This window comes from Dendrobates tinctorius, unplaced genomic scaffold (assembly GCF_039654945.1).
Source record: "Dendrobates tinctorius isolate UK_male_01 unplaced genomic scaffold, ASM3965494v1 ptg000030l, whole genome shotgun sequence".
Classification (NCBI taxonomy): domain Eukaryota; kingdom Metazoa; phylum Chordata; class Amphibia; order Anura; family Dendrobatidae; genus Dendrobates; species Dendrobates tinctorius.
In genome coordinates, this window is record NW_027361698.1 from 46,405,268 (window position 1) to 46,428,579 (window position 23,312).

Consider the following 23,312-nt stretch of genomic DNA (forward strand, 5'->3'; position numbering starts at 1 on the left):
CTTTGGTATTAAACTGCTATTTTGTAAAGCTTCAGTAATGACATCATAGGCAAAAAGTTGCTCCTGATTAAGAGTTTCTTTCATCTCTGCAGCTTTTTTTAACTCATAATCCTTATCATATTGTTTAAGGAGTTGTTTAATATTTTTTGCTGGGCGTGGTAAATTATAATCAGCAAAAGTTTTTCCATGGACTATGAGGACATCTTGGACATCTTTCATAGCATATCCTTCACAATCGATACACTCTTCAGTGTTGCTGTGGTATGTATGACAATAGTCTTGTAAAAAATGGTCCTTAAATTCATTCCACAATTCAAGTGGATTACTGGGGGGGCCAAAAATACAGATATAAGCAAACATGTCTCTAAGTTGGGAAGGCATGTTAAGAATGCAAGCATCTGTTAAAGTATGTCTCCAGATGCTATCATCGAATAATAATCCAAGTGCTAACGCAGCATCCTTAAAGGTTTCATGCATAACTCCATTGACGGTTTTAATGCTGTCAAAACTGGTAGCAGCTTTTACATGCAGTAACAACAAACGTAAATAATAGCGTTCTTGGTCTTTAACACTAACAGTATACATTCTTCCAATAACTGTGAGACCCCCTCATTTTCTTTGTTCCCATGTGCCTTGTTTCCAAACGTAGTGTTCTGGAATTTCGCGGTAGAAATAGTTATGTGCATTGTGGTCGATCTTATTAAGGTTGAAATACGCCATAAGTGTAGAATTGGAATTGAGCTTTTGATGGATGTTGTCTGCAGAGTCATTCTCATGAAAATAGAGTGGTTGAGAATTAGGCAGATGTACGGCTAGGCGAATGATGGCATGAGATTGTTTATGCATAGGAAAAGCAAATATCCGCCATGCAGCCTCAAGTGCACTAACATATCTGGTATCCGTAAATTGGTGTGTTTCATCATGTTGGATGTTATATTGGGAAATTTCAAGGTTGGCTTTGTCATGTCCTTTGTAAACGTATTTAAATAAATATTTTACACTTTGAATGGAAGCACATATTTCTACATTAATATGGCACTTGTATTTAGTGAGTAAAAATGGGTTATATGGAACTACCCATGAATTGTCAATCGTCTTAGAATGGTGTTCATATGTTTTGCCAATGGGTCTGCGGTAAGTGGGATAGCCATCCTTTTCTTTGATGGTATATGGTTGGTTTTGTTTTGGGAAACCTTTGCTACACTTTCCAAGATCCATACAGGGAGAATTAGGATTGTGTTCTCCACAGGGACCATGAATCATGTGTTGAAGAACAATGTTATGGAGCTGAGGGTAGATTGTTTCATCAGGTATTTCAGCCCAGACTATATTGTCTATGTCCGCCTCAGTCCGTAATTTAGACAGGCTGTCAAGAATAATTAAAATATGAGCGTGTGGGAGACCACGCTTCTGAAATTCAATGACATGGACCATTGCAGTGACGTTTCCAAATAATCCACTGCTAATGTCTTTTAAGAGGGATTCCAGTTTAATTTTAAAGACACGTGCAACCAAGTCTGGTCTGTGTTCAACACGCTGCCACGGTTCTAAATGTGTAGTAATCTCATTCCACTTAGGATTACATGTCATGGTGATAAATAGATCTGGTCGACCATACTTTGTAACAATAGCCATAGCATCCTGGTAGCGCTGCTGCATGTTGCTTGGACTGCCTTCAAAAGAAGATGGTAAAATGACGGTTTTCCCAATAGGGATGCCCTTTTGAACCGATTTTTTGAGTAGATGTTCTTGAAGGAGGCAGTAATCCTCCACTTTTAAATCTTTTTGGTGTTTGCGGATGTAATGTAGGCGATTAGCTTCGATTTTGACATAAGCATCTACTAAATATTGCTGTGTTAGCTTACCACCATTGAGGAGTGGATTAAAGTAATTTCTGACAGATAACATATAGCAATAGTATTGCAGTTGAGTGATCCTCCTCGAACTTTTGCCTTGTTGTTTGAGTCCATCATGCCATCCTTGGTCTCCATAAGGGAAAAATATTGGATAGAGGAGGGCATCCAAATTGCTATGGAGAATACTAATTTGTTGTGTTTTTGGAGCTAAAGGGTTATGGGGATCAGGTTTTAAATGAATTAATATGTCTCTATTGAAAGGTGGCTCACCATTGTCATTTTGAAACACGACTGCTACTTCACTGACAGTGGGATTATTGTAGCGTCGAGGGTCTTGAGTACGATCTTGTTTAATAGCCATAGTGATGTTTGGCATGACAGTTCCGTTTTGTAGAGATTTAATTTTTTCTTGTTCTTCCACATCACGTAACATTTGATAAGCTTCCACAAAAGGATTAATAGTTTGGATTTGAAGGGCAATAATGTTCATCAATGTAGGATGACATTTTTGATTTTCTTTACATTCTCGATACCACTACCACAAACGAACAACACTTACGATGTAAAGTTGGGCAAATGCGCGTTGCTGGTCATCTGAGGGATGTAGTGTTCCAGTTCTATGATAGATCTGGCCATGTATGCGGAAACAGTATGGGCCATATCCAGGAGGTGGTGAAATATTTGCACCCATGGAGGCAAAAGCAAAGGAACTGTTAATACTTCGAATATTATCCATGAAATTTTTGCTAAATTCACTTTGCCCTTTCAGCAAACGTGTAAAGACATCAGGATATTGTAGTATGGGTACATGGACTTTACCCTTCTGACAGCAGAGCGTAAAGTTATCAGAAGGTATCTCTGCTACAAAATGCAAAGCTTCGCAATGCTCACATACATGGGTCATGTCACCACAGCTGTGTTCGGTAATACTATTTTCATCATTAGTGAAAATGTGAGGTTGTAGTAGAAGTGCATGTCCAACCGATGGGGTGCGCCTAGTTTTGAAACCAACGTATATTTGTCTTGGTTGCACTTTCTGCGGGCTAACTGCAGCTTGTATGTGAAGAAACTGTGCGTTGGTATTGAATGGTGGTATTGATAGGGCAGAAACAGATTGCTGATTAGTTATGTCAGTGAACGGCATATAGGATGAAGTGTGGTAGTAACTTGTTCCACATGCTGATGTGGAAGCATCATGTTGTGAGTCTACTAATAATGATGAGGAAGAAGCCGTCTGTTGTTGGCGGTGATGGCGTGTAGAGGCTTCTTCAGCCAATGTAATAGATTTAGAGTTAGGGGATTCGTGTGTGAGACGACGGCGTTTATAAGCCTTAATCTTGTCAAGTCGATGCTGTTTTTCTCAGGAGTCTCATTAGCACGGCGTTGTTTTTGTCGTAGAGCTAAAGCTGCTTTCCTTTCACTGGCATTGGCATACTGTGCATCGGTATTGAATGGTGGTATTGATAGGGCAGAAACAGATTGCTGATTAGTTATGTCAGTGAACGGCATATGGGATGAAGTGTAGCAGTAAATTGTTCCACATGCTGATGTGGAAGCATCCTGTTGTGAGTCTACTAATAATGATGAGGAAGAGGCCGTCTGTTGTCGGCGGTGACTGCGTGCAGAGGCTTCTTCAGTCAATCTTATGGATTTAGAGTTAGGGGATTCGTGTGTGAGGCAACGGCGTTTATAAGCCTTAATCTTCTCAAGGCGATGGTGTTTTTCCTCAGGAGTCTCATTAGCACGGCGTTGTTTTTGTCGTAGTGCTAAAGCTGCTTTCCTTTCACTGGCATTGGCATACTTTTTGTTATGACTCATGTTGGCACAGGTAAAGGAGTCTATTTGGCAGTTATCTGGCAGTGAAGAAGGCGTCCTGGAGTATTGTAGAGTAAACAGATACTAATTGACCCTGTAATTGCCCAGCAGTAGTTATGAAGTGGTAGTGGCAAATTGGCCCTGTAGTTAGACACCGGCAGAGGAGCAAGGCAGCAGTAGTTATGGCGGTAGAGGCAAATTGGCCCTGTAATTAGACACCGGCAGAGGAGCAAGGCAGCAGTAGTTATGGCGGTAGAGGCAAATTGGCCCTGTAATTAGACACAGGCAGTGAACAGTCAGAGGAGCAAGGCAGCAGTACTTTTGGCGGTAGAGGCAAATTGGCCCTGTAATTAGACACCGGCAGAGGAGCAAGGCAGCAGTAGTTATGGCGGTATTGGCAAATTGGCCCTGTAATTAGACACCAGCAGAGGAGCAATGCAGCAGTAGTTATGGTGGTAGAGGCAAATTGGCCCTGTAATTAGACACCGGCAGAGGAGCAAGGCAGCAGTAGTTATGGCGGTAGAGGCAAATTGGCCCTGTAATTAGACACCGGCAGAGGAGCAAGGCAGCAGTAGTTATGGCGGTAGAGGCAAATTGGCCCTGTAATTAGACACCGGCAGAGGAGCAAGGTAGCAGTAGTTATGGCGGTAGAGGCAAATTAGCCCTGTAATTAGACACCGGCAGAGGAGCAAGGCAGCAGTAGTTATGGCGGTAGAGGCAAATTGGCCTTGTAATTAGACACCGGCAGTAAACAGGCAGATGACCAAAGCATCAGTAGTTATGGCGACAGAGGCAAATTGGCCCTGTAATTAGACACTGGCAGAGGACAAAGGCAGTAGTTATGGCGGTATAGGCAAATTGGTCCTGTAATTAGACACCGGCAGAGGAGCAAGGCAGCAGTAGTTATGGCGGTACAGGCAAATTGGTCCAGTAATTAGACACCGGCAGTAAACAGGCATAGGACCAAGGCAGCAGTAGTTATGGTGGTACAGGCAATGCCAAGCGTCCGCACAGCAAGTCGGCGTGAGGTAAATGACGCAATTTCACGAATGCAAGATGGCGTCGGCGAAATCTCGCGAGATTTCGCCGACGTCGTTAACACCTCTTGCCATGTTAACCCTCAACACACCACACCGCCTCAACACACACTCCTCTCACCTTTCACCTCCACTCATGTCCACTCACTCTTTCACTCCACATACGTTCCTTTCTCTCACTCCGTTTCTCATACTCACACCGTCATCGTCGCTGCCCCGACATCTTCCTCCGCCGCCGCGATCCAGGATCCAGACGTTCTCCAGGCCGCCGACATGTTCTTGCGGGACGCCATCTTGGATTTCGTGAAATCCCGCGATATTCAAGATAGCGTCGCCGCAACAACATGTCGCTGGCGTGGACGACATCGGGATCCAAAAAGATGGCGTCGGCCGACGCCATTTTGGATCCCGATGTCGCCCATGCCAGCGACATATTCTTGCGGGACGCCATCTTGGATGTCGTGAAGTCCCGCGATATTCAAGATGGCGTCGCCGCAACAACATGTCGCTGGCATGGGCGACATTGGGATCCAAAATGGCGTCGGCGGTTAACATGGTTAACATGTGCGTGTGTGTGTGGTGACGTCACCAGTTACAACTGGACGGAAGTTGTTACAACCGGAAGCTGGTTAGGGCATTTATTATTATAGATATATAATATATCTATGCTGCTGCTTCTGTGTCCTGCAGCAAAAGACCAGAAATCCATCTCTGTGCAAGGAGTATCTGAATTGACAAGGACGCACGTCATTCCGTGTGAAAAAAAAAAAAAAAAAATTTTATATATAATATATAATATTTTTTATTTTTTTTTCACACGGAATGACGTGCGTCCTTGTCAATTCAGATACTCCTTGCACAGAGATGGATTTCTGGTCTTTTGCTGCAGGACACAGAAGCAGCAGCATAGAATATATTATACTGCAGTAATGAGCTGTGTGGCTGTGAACTCAGCACTGAAGTAAAATATTTAATAGCAGCTGCAGAAGAATGTGCCTGTGTTTGTCGGTTTCTTGTGCTGAGTTCTCATCTCTACTCCATAGAGTTTAATAGAAGCTGTAACCTGATATTTCTGTGATTTGACAGTCCATCATGCTCTGATCAAGGTGGGTTTGATCTGGGGTTTCTTTTCCAGGAAAAAATGCTGATTTCAGCAGGCAGGGGGCTTAGGAATAACGGTTCAGTGATGCCACAACCATCAGGTGATTTCTATCATTATAATTAAATTATTTTGAGCTGGAAAATAAAAACTGAAATAATGTAATTGTATAAGTGTGAACCTCTTCATACAGTGCTCAGAATAAATGAGAACATCCCAACCAATTTGTCAGAAACCCTTCAGTTTCTTTTTCAGAATTATCACTTTCATAGGCATACCATCTCTCTATATAAAAATGAATGTGTGTGTATCACCAACCAATCACGAAGCATCTTTCATTTCACCAGAGCTGTTAAAAAGAAGCTGAGCTGTGACTGGTTGCTATGAGCAACAGTTTTCCTTGCAAACAATCACTAAGCATCTCTCATTTCACCAGAGCTGGTTATAAGTAGCTGAGCTGTGATTGGTTGCTATGACCAACAGTTTTCCCACTTGACATCACCTCAGCAGACACTGACATGGTGGGAGAAATATAGCATCCCCCTGAAAGGAGCAGAGAGCACATGACAGAAATGAATTCCCCCCTCCCGTGCCCATATACCCGCCATCACACATCCTCCATCCCGTAGGCACATCTTCCCTCTTAAAGTAATCATTGGTATGGAAGTCAGAGCAAATCCATCCAGCGCTTTGGTTTTGACCCCAGGCCTCTCTTAAAGGGATCCCCGGTATGAAAGTTAGGACAGTTCCACTCAGCTCTGTGGTTCTGACCCCAGGGCCTCTTAAAGGGATCATTGGTATGGAATTTATGGCAAATCCACTCTGCACTTTGGTACTGACCCCAGGCCCTTCTTAAAGGGATCTCCGGTATGGAAGTCAGGGCAAATCCACCCAGAGCTTTAATTCTGACCCCAGGCCTCTCTTAAAGGGATCCCCGGTATGGAAGTCAGGGCAATTGCCTTCAAATGCTCTGGTACTGACCCCAGGCTCTCCTTAAAGGGATCTCCTGTATGGAAGTTAGGGCAAATCCCTCAGTGCTCTGATTCTGACCCCAGAATTCTATTAAAGGGATCACCGGTTTGGAAGATAGGGCAAATCCACTCAGCGCTCTGGTTCTGACCGAAGTCCCCTCTTAAAGGGATCCTCGGTACGGAAGTGAGGGAAAATCCACTCTGTGCTTTGGTACTGACCCCAGGCCTCTCTTAAAGGGATCTCCGTTATGGAAGTTAGGGTAAATCCCTCAGTGCTCTGATTCTCACCCCAGGCTTCTATTAAAGGGATCATTGGTATGGAACTCAGCGCTCTGGTTCTGATGCCAGGCCTCTCTTAACGGGATCCCCAGTATGGAAGTTAGGACCGTTCCACTCAGTGCTCTGGTTCTGATTCCAGGCTGACGGGATGATGTGGGATATTATGGGTAGTAGTCCGGTGGCTCTGCCTGACGGGATGATGTGGGATATTAGTGGTAGTTGTCTGGTGGCTCTGGCTAACGGGATGATGTGGGACATTATGGGTAGTAGTCTGGTAGCTTTGGCTGACTGGATGATGTGGGATATTATAGTGAATGTGGCTATGCGGAATTGGCGGGGCTCTACACAGCTATATATATATATATATATATATATATATATATATATATATATATATATATATATATATATATATATATATATAATATAGGTAGATATAATCATTATAATTTGTTATAACTAACCGTTGCTAGTTACTATGCTCGGGCAGCGCCGGGCTCTTCAGCTAGTACTATAAAATATTCTCACAAATGTGGGCCATTGATTGCAGACAAGATTTGTTATTTTGCACACGCAAAAAAGTAATTTTCCTAACAAATTCATTCAAGACCATGTTTCAAAAATGAGTACAGCCTTGTGAACATTATAGGAGGAAAACTGTTTATATTGCAAGATTCTAGTCGCCAAGAATTCAATCACAGGTATAGTAGTGTTCAAAATAATAGCAGTGTGCTCAAAAACATGAGTTAATCACATCTTTATACCAGTTTTTATTTCCATGCATTAGGGACATTGCACTCTGTTTTCTAATTCAAAACATGAAGAGAAATGTACCTTATCAATTTTAACTACCATATATACTCGTGTATAAGCCCCTCTCGGCTTATAAGCAAGTCATACACCGGGGGTCATTGGGGGAGGGGGTGTCAGATTATACTTACCCCCCGGCGAGTCTCTGCAGCCCCCTGCTTTTCCCACGGTCTCCCTTCAGCGGTCACGTGGTACCGCTCATTAAAGTCATGAATATGACCGCTGAAGGAAGGGAGACTATGGGAGAAGCGGGACTGCAGAGACCGCGCCAGGAGGGGGTAAGCATATGCAGTATTCACCTGTCCCCATTCCAACGCTACTCGCCACTGTCTGCCGGGTCCTCTGTCAGTGACATTCAGGCAGCAGAGGGCGCGATGACATAGTCAGTGCACGCCCTCTGCCTGAACAGTCACTGACAGAGGGACCCGGCAGACAGCGACGAGCAGCGTTGGAACGGGGACAGGTGAATATCTCAGGTGCTGGGGCCCTGAGCCAGCGGTGACACCGGCACCTGTCCCCCATAGCGCACCAGTGTCCTCGCCTGCTCAGCACACCGGCACCTGGCCCCCAGCGACGAGAGGTGAGTATGTCATTTTTTTTTTTTATTTGCAGCAGCAGCGGCATATGGGGGCATAATCTATGGAGCATCTTATGCGGCCATTAACCTTTGTGCAGCACTATATGGGATGTATTTTGTATGGAGCATCTTATGGGGCCTTCATGAACTGTATGGAGCATTATATGGGGCTCCTGATTCAATATGGATATGCAAAAACATTTAACCCACTGATATCTCAATTAATTCTACTTTTATTGATATCTATTTTTATTTTTGAAATTTACCAGTAGCGGCTGCATTTCCTACCCTCGGCTTATACTCGAGTTAATAAGTTTTCCCAGTTTTTTGTGGCAAAATTAGGGGGGTCGGCTTTTACTCGGGTCAGCTTCTACACGAGTATATACAGTACTTTACAGAAAATAATAAAAAAATGAACATTGGGCTGTTCTAAAAAAAATAGCAGTGTCTGCATTTGTCTTTACAAACTCACAATATGTACTATTTTAACCCCTCTGATGCTGCTGTCAGTATTGACAGCGGCATACAGAAGCATCGCGCAAAGAGGGGACTCTGCGCACTTCCATCAGGCCAACGCGATGCGATCGTGTTGGCCTGATGGTCTCCATGGAGACCCCCAGCACCAAGGTGGCCGTGGGGTCCCGGAGGGAAGGTGGCTTGCGAGCGCCTACTGGGAGCAGGCGCCGGCACGCCTCTTCCCTGCCTGTCCGATCTCAATGTGATACTCTGCAGTGCAAAGTGTCAGAACAGCGATCTGACATTATATGGTGATGTCCCATACTAGAGCAATGTAGAAAAGTTTTGAAAAAAAAAATTACAAAGTGTAAAAACATGTGTGTATATATATATATATATATATATATATATAATTTTTTTTTTTTTAAATCCCTACATAAAGAAAAAAATATTTTGCATTAAATTTATTTACGTAAATAAAAAAACAATAAAAGTACACATATTTGATATTGCCGTGTCCGTAACAACCCACTCTGCAAAACTGTCCCGCTAGTTAAACCCTTCAGTGCACGCCGTAAAAAAAATAAACGGCAATAAAACACAATCAAAAAGAATGATGTAAATAAAAATGGTACCAATGAAAACATCATCTTGTCCCGCAAAAAACAAGCCACCATACAGCTCCATCAGCAGAAAAATAAGTTATAGCTCTCGGAATAAAGTGATGCAAAAATAATTATTTTTTTCTATAAAATAGTAAAAACTATTTTATAGAAAAAAATAATTATTTTTGCTTTGTGTAAAAGCGCCGAAACATAAAAAAATATAAAGGAGGTATCGCTATCATCGTACTGACACGAAGAATAACATAGTAACATAGTTATTAAGGTTGAAGGGAGACTTTAAGTCCATCTAGTTCAACCCATATCCTGTCCTAACCTGCCCTAACATGTTGATCTAGAGGAAGGCCAAAAAAAACCCATGTAGCAAACAGTAAACTTCACATTGGGGAAAAAAATTCCTTCCCGACTCCACATACGGCAATCAGACTAGCTTCCTGGATCAACGCAATATTAAGGAAACTAGTGTATATACCCTGTAATATTATACTTTTCAAGAAAGGCATCCAGTCCCTTCTTAAATTTTAGTAGGGAATCATTCATTACAACATCATATGGCAGAGAGTTCCATAGTCTCACTGCTCTTACAGTAAAGAATCCGCGTCTGTGAGTATGCTTAACCTTCTTTCCTCCAGACGTAGAGGATGCCCCCTTGTCCCCGTCACAGGTCTAAGAGTAAAACGATCATTAGAAAGGTCTTTGTACTGTCCCCGCATATATTTATACATTGTAATAAGATCACCCCTAAGCCTTCGATTCTCCAAACTAAATAACCCCAGTGTAATAACCTGTCTTGGTATTGCAGACCCCCTAGTTCCCTAATAACCTTGGTCGCTCTTCTCTGCACCCGCTCCAGTTCAGCTATGTCTTTCTTATACACCGGAGACCAGAACTGTACACCGTATTCTAAGTGTGGTCGCACTAGTGACTTATATAGAGGTAAAATTATGTTCTCCTCATGAGCATCTATGCCTCTCTTAATGCATCCCATTATTTTATTTGCCTTTGCAGCAGCTGCCTGACACTGGCCACTAAATGTGAGTTTGTCATCCACCCATACACCCAGGTCTTTTTCAGTGACAGTTTTGCCCAATGTTTTACAATTAAGCACATAATTATACATCTTATTCGTTCTACCCAAGTGCATGACCTTACATTTATCCCCATTAAAGCTCATTTGCCATTTATCAGCCCAAGCTTCTAGTTTACATAAATCCTCCTATAATATAAAATTGTCCTCCTCTGTATTGATTACCCTGCAGAGTTTAGTGTCATCTGCAAATATTGAAATTCTACTCTCTATGCCCCCTACAAGGTCATTAACAAATATGTTAAAAAGAAGCGGGCCCTAAACTGACCCCTGTGGCACCCCACTGCTAACCGTGACCCAGTCCGAGTGTGCTCCATTAATAACCACCCTTTGTTTCCTATCCCTGAGCCAGCTCTTAACCCACCTACACATATTTTCCCCTATCCCCATTGTTCTCATTTTATGTATCAACCTTTTGTGTGGCACCGTATCAAAAACATATCACGGTATAAAGCTGTCTTATCAATTTTACTACACGCAGAACGGTATAAAAAAAATTCCTGAATTGCTGGTTTTTGATCATGTGCCCGGAAATGGTACCAATAAAAATGTCAGCTCGTCCCGCAAAAAACAAGCCCTCACATAACACTGTCGGCCAAAATATAAAAATATAATAGCCCTCAAAATATGGTGATGCAAAAACTAGTTTTTACTCTTCGCCACGACAGCACCCACTGGAGGTATCGGATCCGCCCATTTGGAACAGGAAACCCTACAGGAAAGATAAAAGGGGCGGTCCGCCTTTCCTCCTCAGTTTTGGTTTCCTGTTCCAAATGGAGCAGGATCCTGCAGGATCTTACCTGGGCCATGCATCCGCCTGTGCTGTCTCTTCGGGAACGGCAAAACTGCGGTCCGGAAGCAGCGTCGGGGGAGACTCCGTTTGACGGCTCCCCCCTCGTCTGGTGGCATAGTGGTAATGGCCGGGTCCGGGGAGGGCTGCCCGGTCTTACCAGGGAGCGGGGCCGGTCTGGCATCCGGGGGATCCCCCCCCCCCGGTGGGGGTATAACGTGGATGGTGAGGCCATAAGCGCGCGAGCCGCGCATGTCAATAGCGGTGGCGCGGGAGCAGGCCGGCGCCCGACGCTCCTATACCCCGGAAGTAATGGTTGAACTTCCGGGGTAAGATGGCGATGACGCGGCGCATGCGCCCTGTGACAGGGCGACTTCCGGGGGTACGATAAGTGTACAGATAAAACAGCGCTGCAACGTTGGAACATGTCGTCCCCCGCAGAGTCGCAGACCCCAGCAGGGGATTCAGCTGGGGGCAACTCCACCAGGGACCGCAGCGCCAGGACAGAGACTGCCCGCAGGAGCGAGACAGCAGAAACCCGATCCAAACCGTCTCAGCCATCCGAACCGGTATTAAGCTTCACTGGGTGAGTGTGCAAAGCAGATGCTCTACCTATTAAGCTAACCTCCTCTCCTCCCCCCCCTCCCCCCTCTCTTTACCTTTGACCTCCCACTTCAGTCAAAGAAAAAAGGAAAAACAAAACATAAAGAATGCGCATTATGTTCAGAGCCTCTCCCTGACTCCTACCCCAAAAAACTCTGCAAACAATGCATTAAAGAGACCAGGCAGGGGTCGACGATATCTTCTAAGGATATCCGAGCCATAATTAGGGAGGAAATACAAGCCATCAACCGCGCCAGCACTCCCGCAGAGTCCAGTCATAGAAAACAGGTTATTGTGAGTTCAGAGTCAGAGGAAGAACAGGAGTTAATCTCAGGCTCCGCATCCACGTCCTCATCATCATCCTCGGAGGTGGAAGGACGCGCATGTTTTCCACTGGACAGCGTAGATAACCTGGTAAAAGCGGTTAGAAATACTATGGGGTGTGAAGAGGAAAGGGGAGCCCAGACCGCGCAGGACATTATGTTTGCGGGATTGGCAGAGAAAAAGAGGAGACCATTTCCAGTGATACCGGCAATTAAAGATCTCATCAAAAGGGAGTGGGAAAAACACGACCAGAGGGGTTTTCTCCCATCCGCTTCAAAACGGAAGTATCCGTTCACTGATGAAGATCTATTAAAATGGACAAAAATACCAAAGGTGGACGCTGTCATATCCTCCACCTCCAAACAAACCTCGATCCCGGTCGAGGACGCAGGATTGTTAGCAGACCCATTGGACCGAAAGGCTGAATCTTCGCTCAAAAGGTCCTGGGAATCCACCACCGGGGTATTCAAACCCGCAATAGCCAGCACATGTACTGCTAGGTCAATGCTGGTATGGCTAGATCAATTAGACCAGCAGATTGAGCAAAGAGTGTCAAGGGAGAAACTGCGTGCAGCCATCCCGTTGATAAGAGGGGCAGCTGCCTTTATGGCAGACGCTTCAGCGGACACCCTAAGACTGGCAGCAAGGTCGGCAGCCCTGGTGAATAACGCCAGACGCGCGCTGTGGATAAAGAGCTGGAAAGGGGATGCACAGTCAAAATCCAAAATTAGTGCAACCCCATGCGAGGGTGAGTTCCTCTTCGGAAAAGCCTTAGACGAAATTCTCGCCAAGGCAAAAGAAAGGAAAAAGGCCTTCAGTGATTCTCCCATTCCGTTTTATAGGAAAACCTTTAAAAGACGGCCATTCGGGAGAAGAAGGCAATCGGACAGAACGAGATGGGCCACGAAAGACGAAAAGCAGAAGGGTACCATCTTCAGAGGGCCAACATATAGGAGAGAAAAAAATTAAAAGTTTAGACCCACCAGTTGGGGGTAGATTAAAATTTTTTTTTACCAAGTGAGAACAGATTACGTTAAACCCATGGATTTTGAATATAATCAAGGAAGGAATAAAGATTGAATTCCTTCAGACCCCCTATGAGTTCTTTGTTATAACTCGCCTTAATTCCTCACTTCAGCAAAAGGCTCTCGAAGACGAGATTCGAGTCCTGCTAGCTAAAAAAGTTTTAGTTGACGTCCCTGAGGAACAACAGGGTAGAGGCTTTTACTCTCCCCTGTTTTTGGTGTCTAAACCAGACGGTACATTTAGAACCATTATTAATTTAAAGAAGCTAAATTCATTTATAAAAAATTATAAGTTCAAAATGGAATCAATCAGATCCACTATAAAGCTTCTTTTCCCAAATTGCGTAATGGCAGGGATTGATTTAAAAGATGCTTATTATCATCTCCCTATACACAACAGATTCCAGAAATACCTAAGAGTCGCAGTGGAAGTCGAGGGAAGGATTCATCATTTCCAATACGCGGCCATGCCCTTCGAGCTTTCCACGGCACCAAGAATATTTACCAAGGTGATGGCAGAAGTGATGGCCTACCTTCGCCAAAAGGACACACTAATTGTGCCATATCTCGACGACTTCCTAGTAATTGGGAATTCAGTCAAACAATGTACTGAACGCGTGACTGACGCAATCTCCTCTTTTCAGAGCCTTGGCTGGATCATCAATATCCAAAAGTCCAGACTCGATCCGCAATCTCTCCAGACATTTCTAGGATTTCAACTAGATTCCTTGACCCAGAGATGTCTACTACCCCAGGTAAAAATCATCCTCACAAAACAAAAAATACAAGCAGCTATAGATAAACCACGTGTATCCTTAAGAGGAGCAATGTCACTATTAGGATCACTAAATTCTTGCACCCCGGCAGTCCGGTGGGCCCAGTACCATGTCCGTACGCTACAACACCAGATCCTCCAGGAGGATAAGCGACATAGTGGTCATTTACAGAGCAAAATAACCCTGTCACAAGAAGTCTTGACTTCCCTAGAGTGGTGGTTAGACGATGATCATTTATGTTCAGGAGTTCCATGGGTTATAGTTCCATCCTGTATCGTAACCACCGATGCCAGTCCCCAGGGCTGGGGAGCCCACATGGAGAATGGGTTTTACCAGGGAAGGTGGAGTAAAGAGGAATGTGATTACTCATCTAATTTAAAAGAACTGACTGCAGTGTTCTATGCTCTATACAACTTCCTTCCGCAGCTCCAACAGAAGCATGTAAGGATCCTGTCGGACAATACCACCACAGTGGCATATATAAACAGACAAGGAGGAACTCGATCAGAGACTCTGATGTCTTCAGCGGCAAGAATTTTAAACTTAGCAGAAAACTATTTTTTGTCCCTCTCGGCCCTTCATATAAGAGGCGAGAGCAATCAAAAGGCAGACTTCCTAAGCCGTCACACTCTACGACAAGGAGAGTGGTGCCTCAATCGGAAGGTCTTCAGGGACATAGTAGCCGCATGGGGACAACCCGAGGTGGATCTTTTCGCCACAAGAGAGAACAGGCAGATAAAAACTTTTGCCTCCCTATCTCCGTCAGATCACCCAAACATACTGGACGCCTTTCTAGTTCCATGGAATTTCAACCTAGCGTATGCGTTCCCTCCATTGATCCTCCTACCTCAAGTAATTCGGAAGATCAGAGACGACAAAGCAAGAATAATCTTAATAGCACCGTTCTGGCCAAAAAGACCGTGGTTTTCGTGGCTGCAGATTATGTCGATAACAGATCCTTGGGTCCTTCCGACTGCCAATCTACTCTCCCAAGGCCCCTTTTTCCACCCTCAAGTGCTCAGCTTGCACTTGACGGCGTGGAATTTGAGAGGCAGTTATTGAGGACAAGAGGATTCTCGGAGTCCTTAATTACTACACTACTACAAAGTAGAAAACAGTCCACAACCCAAATTTACACTAGAATATGGAAAAAATTTCTTCAATTCCATACAGTACCTCATACAACAGAAGTTCCGATAATCCCAATCTTGGAATTTCTGCAGAAGGGGAAAGACTTAGGCTTAGCAGTAAATACACTGAGAGTACAAATATCGGCATTAGGAGCACTATATGGCCATAATATAGCAGGCAACAAGTGGATAACTCGTTTTATTACAGCATGTGAACGAATAACTCCAATCCACATACCCTCCGTCCCTACATGGGATCTAAATCTGGTCTTAGACGCCCTAACGGTAGACCCCTTTGAGCCGATCGACACAATACCCTTCAAATACTTAGCACTTAAAATGGCCCTCTTAGTATCACTGACCTCAGCTAGAAGAGTGGGTGATATTCAGGCCTTGTCAATAGATCCACCTTTTTTCCAAGAATACCAAGACAGATTAGTATTAAAACCAGACCCTGCCTACCTGCCAAAAGTGGCAACAAAATACCATAGATCTCAGGAGATACTCCTCCCAACCTTCTATAAAAATCCCTCTACTCCGGAAGAGCAGAAGTTCCATACTCTGGACGTCAAAAGAACTGTCCTAAAATGTATTGAGAGGTCCAACAGTTGGAGGCAGAGCAGGGCCCTATTTGTTTCATTTCAGGGCTGTAAGAAGGGGTATGGAGTCACGAAGAGCACCATTTCCCGGTGGATCAGAGAGGCCATTCGTTTAGCCTACTCCGCAAAAAACGAAGATCCTCCAGGGAACATCAGGGCGCATTCCACCAGGGCAATGGCAACCTCTTGGGCGGAAAAGGGAGATGTTCCGATTGAAACTATATGTAAGGCGGCAGTTTGGTCATCCCCTTCTACCTTCTATAAGCACTACAGACTTGATCTTTCATCCACCTCTGACTTAAGCTTTGGCAGGACTATCCTTGGCACGGTGGTCCCACCCAGGTTATGGTCTCTGGAATCTCTCCAGTGGGTGCTGTCGTGGCGAAGAGTAAAAAGCCGGATTACTTACCGGTAATGCTCTTTTAATGAGTCCACGACAGCACCCGTTCACTTCCCCCCCTAAAGATATCAATAGTTAAAGTATATTAACCAAATAATGGATAAGAAAGATGTTAAAATAAGAGAACATTGCCTAATCCTTGGCGGTCCTTCTGGTACTCTGAAACGTAAAACTGAGGAGGAAAGGCGGACTGCCCCTTTTATCTTTCCTGTAGGGTTTCCTGTTCCAAATGGGCGGATCCGATACCTCCAGTGGGTGCTGTCGTGGACTCATTAAAAGAGCATTACCGGTAAGTAATCCGGCTTTTCGCAATAAAAAGCGTCTTATAGTGTGTGACAGCAGCCAATCATATAAACCAATATAAAAATCTGGTATCGCTGTAATCGCACCAACCCGAAGAATAAAATCGCCTAATCACTTATAGTGCACGAGGAACGGCGTAAAAAATAAAACAAATTCTTCACCTACTGTTGATTTTTTTTCATTCTGCCTCCCAAAGATTGCAGTAAAGCTTGGCACACACTTATCCTGCACTCTGCGCTGAGCTCTTACACAGGGGTTTCTATGTAAATCTCTGATATACGTGACTCAGACAGCCCGCGGCGGAAAATTCCCTATAATGAGGCAGACGGAGTCACTGTAGATGCCATCTGACCTGTGATTCGGCGGTGTATGTCTTTTTAGGATTGCACAGCTTTGTGCACTTCTGAAATGGACACCGCCGAACAGAGGCCAGACCGAGTCCAAAGTAAATGTGCTGCCTCATTATAGTGAATGGATCCCTTGGGGGTTTCATCTATCACGTCACTCGGAGATTTAGATGGAAACCCCAAAGTAAGTGCTCAGCGTAGTACGACAGATAAATGTGATCCCAAACGTTATGTAAAATGTTCACAATAAAAGCTTCAACTAAATCCACAAAAAAAGCAAGTCCCTACTCAGGTCCATAATCTGTTAACAGAAATATAGGGGCTTCCATGTTACTGGTAGCACAAAGGCTCTGGAAAAGCAAAATGACTCCTCCCTCCCCAAAAGAAATTCAGCAAATTCTCCGCTCTCAAATCCAAATGCCCACCTCCCTTCTGAGCCCCAGTGTGCGTAAACAACATTTAGCACCCACATGTTTGGCATTTCTGTAGTGATGAGAGCCCACCTAATTACAGGTGTGTGTCGCCAGAAGCATGAGCTGGGCATAATGTACTGGTCACTACAGCGGCAGTTTGCAATTTTCACTCAGCATCATCCACTACTGCTTGTTTCTGGAAAACACTCATGGAGTCAGTCGTCACTACAGCTGTAGATATATTCCCAAAGGGTTATAATTTCCAAAATGGGGTCACTTGAGGAGATATTCTGCTTTTCTAGCACTTCGGGCCTCTTTATATGGAATCCGCAAACTGTTCTAGGAAAATCTGCATTCCAGGAGGCAAATAGAGCTCCGTCCCTCCCGAGTCACTCCGTATGGCTAAGTAATACTGTACAGCCACATATAGGGTATTTCTACATTCAGCAGAAATTGTGGGACAAATTCTGGTGCCATTTTTACCCAATTCCATGTCTAGCACACAATATTGGTGGTAAAACTGTAAATTATTTTTTTCTTCACTTCCCAATGGTATAAAAGTTTGTGACACACCTGTGGTGTCAATATAATCACGAACCCCTAGATGAATTAATTGAGAGGTTTATGTTCAATCTATTTTATTGAGCATTTTACAAACAAAATATATATTATATGCAAAATATTATATGCAAACAGATAATATATAGAATCATAGAAAATATCTAGTATTCAAAAATGAGAATACAATCATCTATCAGTAAATCAAGCATACCATGGTAGACAATAACAGTAGCCATATGGCGAACGCCAACAAGGTATTCAAGAGAGGAAGTATCCTCTATATTATGCAGAGGACAGACATAGGGTAAAAAAAGCGGGGAAGAGGGGGAAAAAGGGAAAAAAAAAAAAAGGGGTTATGGATAAAGTAGTCCTTAAAATCATGTATATATTAATGTGCAAACTCCTATGTAACTGAAACATTCAGCGGAACAAATTATGGAAATCAGATGAGTCCTGAAACAAAATCCATCCACTCCAAATCCTTCTAAATTTATCGTTTGTACCATTGCAGTCTGCAGACAGCTCCTCCATTCTACACAGATTGACCATTTCCTTATACCAGTCTAATAAGTCAGGGGGGTTTGTAAGTTTCCAAAACCACGGGATTACCATTCATGCTGCTGTTAGACAAAACCGAAGAATATCTCTCTTCTGAGTCCCTATTGAAGAAGGTAAAATTGACAGAAGAGCTATTTGAGGGGACCTTGCTACATGGTTTCCCGTGATTCGTTGATAATTGTCGAAAACCTTCTCCCAGAATGGCTTGATCTTAGAGCATTCCCACCAAATGTGAATCATAGAGCCCACCTCCCTCTCGCATCTCCAACAAACCCCTGAAACTGCTGGATATATTGCATGAAGTTTAGAAGGGTAATGATACAATCTCATAAGTATTTTATAGTTCTTCTCTTGTGCAATCCCAGCGCTAGCAAGTTTGAGTGAAGAGAAATCCCCTTTCCCATTCCTCAGGAGACAAGCTTATCCCCAAGTCTCTCTCCCATGCCTGATGAAATGTTAACTTCTTCGCTTCACCCTCTCTGCTTAATCCCCCACAAATCACAGATATAGCATGTGGAGGCTTATTTTCCTCTATGAACAATTTCTCAAAAAAGGTGAAGTTTGAAATCGAAATTTTATCAAAATTATGTGTTACTAGGAAGGATTGTAATTGCAAGTATTCAAACCACCTAATTTTCTCATTTGGAAACTGAGCCTGTATAGAGACAAAAGGCAACTCCCCATTTTCTAGCACCTGAAACAATCGGGTATCCTCCAGTGCCCTCCGACCGAGAAAAGATCCGCGCAAGTATCCAAGGAGAAAGGATGGATTGAAATTAATTGAGAGGTTTAATTGGTAAAATGGGGTCACTTATGGGGGGGTTCTGCTGTTCTGGCACCTCAGGGGCTCTATCAATGTAACATGGCACTCTCAAACAAGTGCAGCAAATCTGCACGATAATATGGCACTACTTCCTTTCTGAACTTTGCACTGTGCCTCAAAAGTCGTTTTCAACCACATATGGGGTATCCGTGAACTCAGGAGAAATTGCACAACAAATTGTATGGAACAATTTCTCCTCATACCCTTAGGAAAATGCAGAATTTGGAGCTAAACAGGATTTATCTGGGAAAAATGTAATTTATTTTCACAACGTGTCTCTCATCTTCCTCTTGACAATACCCCATAGATTCTCTATGGGGTTAAGGTCAGGCGAGTTTGCTGGCCAATCAAGCACAGTGGTACTGTTGTTTTGTTTTTAAACCAGGTATTGGTACTTTTGGCATTGTGGACAGGTGCCATGTCCTGCTGGAGAATGAAATTTCCATCTCCAAAAAGCTTGTCGGCAGAGGGAAGCATGAAGTGCTCTAAAATTTCCTGGTAGACGGCCACGCTGACTTTGGTCTTTATAAATAACAGAAAACTGACGGCACATCAAAAACTTGTCTGAATAGGTGCATACCAAAAAACAGCTTACATATCAAAATGAGAAAATGTTTGCACTCATTTGCATTAAGGGATATCAATGTGAAACACATGAAGTGTGAATGGCATAATGCCTTTTGAAATTTAGGAAAAACACATGAGATGCTTAGCACAAAATTTGGCCAAAAAATGTGAGCCCATTCACCAACGACAAGATAATCTCATGATCAAATGGGTCCCTAACCTAACTGCCTAGTGTGAACACTTACCTCTGGCTAATAACTTGGTCAAGCCTTTATTTAGAGGAAAGTCGGAACCAAATGTCATTGGATGTAATTAAAACCACAGCTTAGTGAAGGGTGGAGTGCTCTGTCAGAAAGCTAGCATACAATAACAGAAAACTGACGGCACATCAAGAACTAGTCTGAATAGCTGTGGTTTCTACCTTCCTATAAATATAGGCTTGACCAATTTATTAGCAAGGGGTAAGTGTTCACACTAGGCAGTTAGGTTAGAGACCCATTCGATCATGAGATTACCTTGACGTTGGTGAATGGGCGCACCACATTTCCTGCTCCCTCTCTTTTCCTCAGTTCGGTAAGTCTTCGTGCCTTTTTTTTTTTTTACTCATCTGCTATGATATCAGAGCGTTGGGACACTGTGCAATATAGCTCCCATTGTGGAACTCGTATAACTATGGCTGCTATTTATATCTATTAGTACTATATACAGGTTCACCATTGTGCTACTATGTTGACCCCTTTCATTACAATTACGTGGGGTTACTACTTGAGGTATTAGAGAGGATGGGGGTAGTTTTCCTTGCATTTTTCACTGGTATCCTATATGAGTCATGTATTTTCGCTATTATATATTAAGAAAATTGACATTTTTTACTCTTTTGAGGACATTGTTTGGCTCTGTTTTTCTCCTGTTTCTCTCAGGTTATTGGAGCTGGTGCATTTAGCCTGGGGTTGGTGATGTGATTTCACGTCACCCCCCCCCCCCCCGGCCTTTAATTATACATTTGAGATTTTGTGTTTTACTCAAAAAATGCTGTAAAAAAAAAAAAAAAAGCAACAAAAACTGCAAAAATGACACAAAATGGTAATTTTGAACACTTCCCAGAGAGCAAGTTTTAGCTGCAGAAAAGAAAAGTAAAACACTGCTTGTGAACATAGTCTAAAAAACAGCTTTTAATTTACATTAAAAATTTGCAAAAAAAAAAAAGCTGCAAAAACCCTGTATGTGAACACAGCTTAAGTGATCGTTCTGTCCCTATCATTCTTTGTCAGAGAGTAGAACACAAGGGCCAAACGACTTGTATAACGGTATGAAATCAGCTTCCATCCTTAGTCACGATGTGTTTTCATCAGTTTTTGATGCTGCATATTTTTGCTGCTTCAAAATCGCAGTGTCTTACAGTTCCAGCAAAGTGGATGGGATTTATGTTTCTGTGTGAAATTCTAGGGCTTGGGGCACTGGGTTGTCTGGGCTTTTGTCTTGCTCTCTCCAGGCAAACCAGTGCTGTCAGTCACCGGTGAGAGAAGTGGTGGCATGCGAAACCAGTAAGGTTAATCAGACTTATGTTGTTCATCTAATTTCGCATTTACCTAATTTTAAAGCCTTCTGAAAATCAGATGTTTTTGATATGTAAAGCCTTAGAATTCAAAGACAGTCTGCTTATTTTTTCACATTACTGTAGGGTTTTTTTTTCTTCTTATAATCCCCCATTGTTATATTTGGGGACCTAAAACCAATGGATGATGTTTGCCCTGATCCTAGTGACTTCAGGTATTTTATCTCCATCTAAGTTCCTGGTGATAGGCATTTACATAAAGTACAACTTAACCTGCAAAAAAAAAAACCACAGCATCATACAGTGTATAAAATGGTTGTGACCATTGGAATGCAAAGAGAAACAATCAAAAGTATTCATATCCTCATAACCAAAATTGACCCAATCCTCTTGAGGTTTTCAGTAAAAGTGAACTGTAACGTTAGTTCACCATGAAGTTAGTTAATGTGACGTGGATGCAAACGATAGTGCACAGTGGGATGTGTGACGCAGACACCAGTTGGGAAAGCTGTGCTTGTTTTTTCTGTAGATATATATGGCAATTCCTCTTCCCCTGTAATATTATGCATTTTTGAAGACTGTTAAGTTAAGAGAAATTCCCAATACTGTTTCTTCAAAGCATTAATGTTCCAGAAAGAGCATTCGGAAAGAAGTCAGTCATCTCCGGAGGAAGCCTTCTGGTAAGACCACTTCTTTCACTACTGAGTCATTTCTCATATTAACAGATAATTGTGTCTCCCCATGTCATTATTGCATTTCACACCTCATGGTGCACAGTGAAAGAACCTAGAGAGAGCGGGTAGAAGCTTCTTAAATAGTCTTAAGTATAAATATCCGTCTTGGGCAAATAAAACGGTCTAGAGAACTGAGATTTTCTTGTACAATTACTTTTTTCTCTTCTGATATCTATTAGACTGATCATACTCTTAAATCAGAATGTAACAAGGCAGAACTTGCTTGTTATCAGTGATGGCATATATTTGTAAGTTTTAACGATAGCGATAGGGACATGTATTGGAGCACTTACAAAGTAATATTGCCCCTATTGAACCCCATTACTATTCTCACTCACAACGCTTCTCCTTTCATGAACCCCATAAAGTATGATGCCAACAAAAATGACCTGTAAACATAGTATGTTACCCCCACAGTGAATTCCTAGATAGTACCCCACTCACGCAGTGTTGTGATGCCCAGTATGATGCCCTCACTGTTCCTACACACACAGTTGACCTCTACAGTCCCCCAACACCATATAATGGCCCCCACAGTCTTGCAAAATTGTACCATGGCTCCACAGTGCCCAAACATTATGCTGGACCCTTAGCCCTTAATATCGCCCCACCCCAATACTATGAGGCCCCAACACAGTATGATTACACCTACAGCCCTTCACACTGTATGATCACCCCCACACAGCCCTCTACATAGTATAATGACCCTCACACAGCTTTCTACCAAGTACTATGACACTCACACTTTATGATCACCTTCACAGGACCCTCTCCACATACACACAGTATGATTTCCCTGAAAATCCCCCACTCAGTTTGACCAGCCCTGCTGTGTCTCACCACATAAACTTGATAGGTCCTACACTTTTTGATGGCCCCTAAGTTATCCCACCTCACACGGTATATCATCAAACACTGTTTCATTGATTAAATAAAAAGAAAACAACTCGCATCTCCTTGTTCCCCCACTGTGCTGGTCTCTGCAGGGTGTGTTCTGAAGCTCAGCACAGCGGACGCAAAGTACTGGTGTAATTGCGCCCCCCTGCACTTTGACATCAGGGCTCAGATGCAAATGAGTGATAGGAAAGGAAGCTAATGGCCCCATGTTCCATCATTGCCAACTCTATCTGGATCCAGGATGCAGATATAGTTGAACGTGTGATGCCAGTCAGAGGGAATCAAGTGCCCGCACCA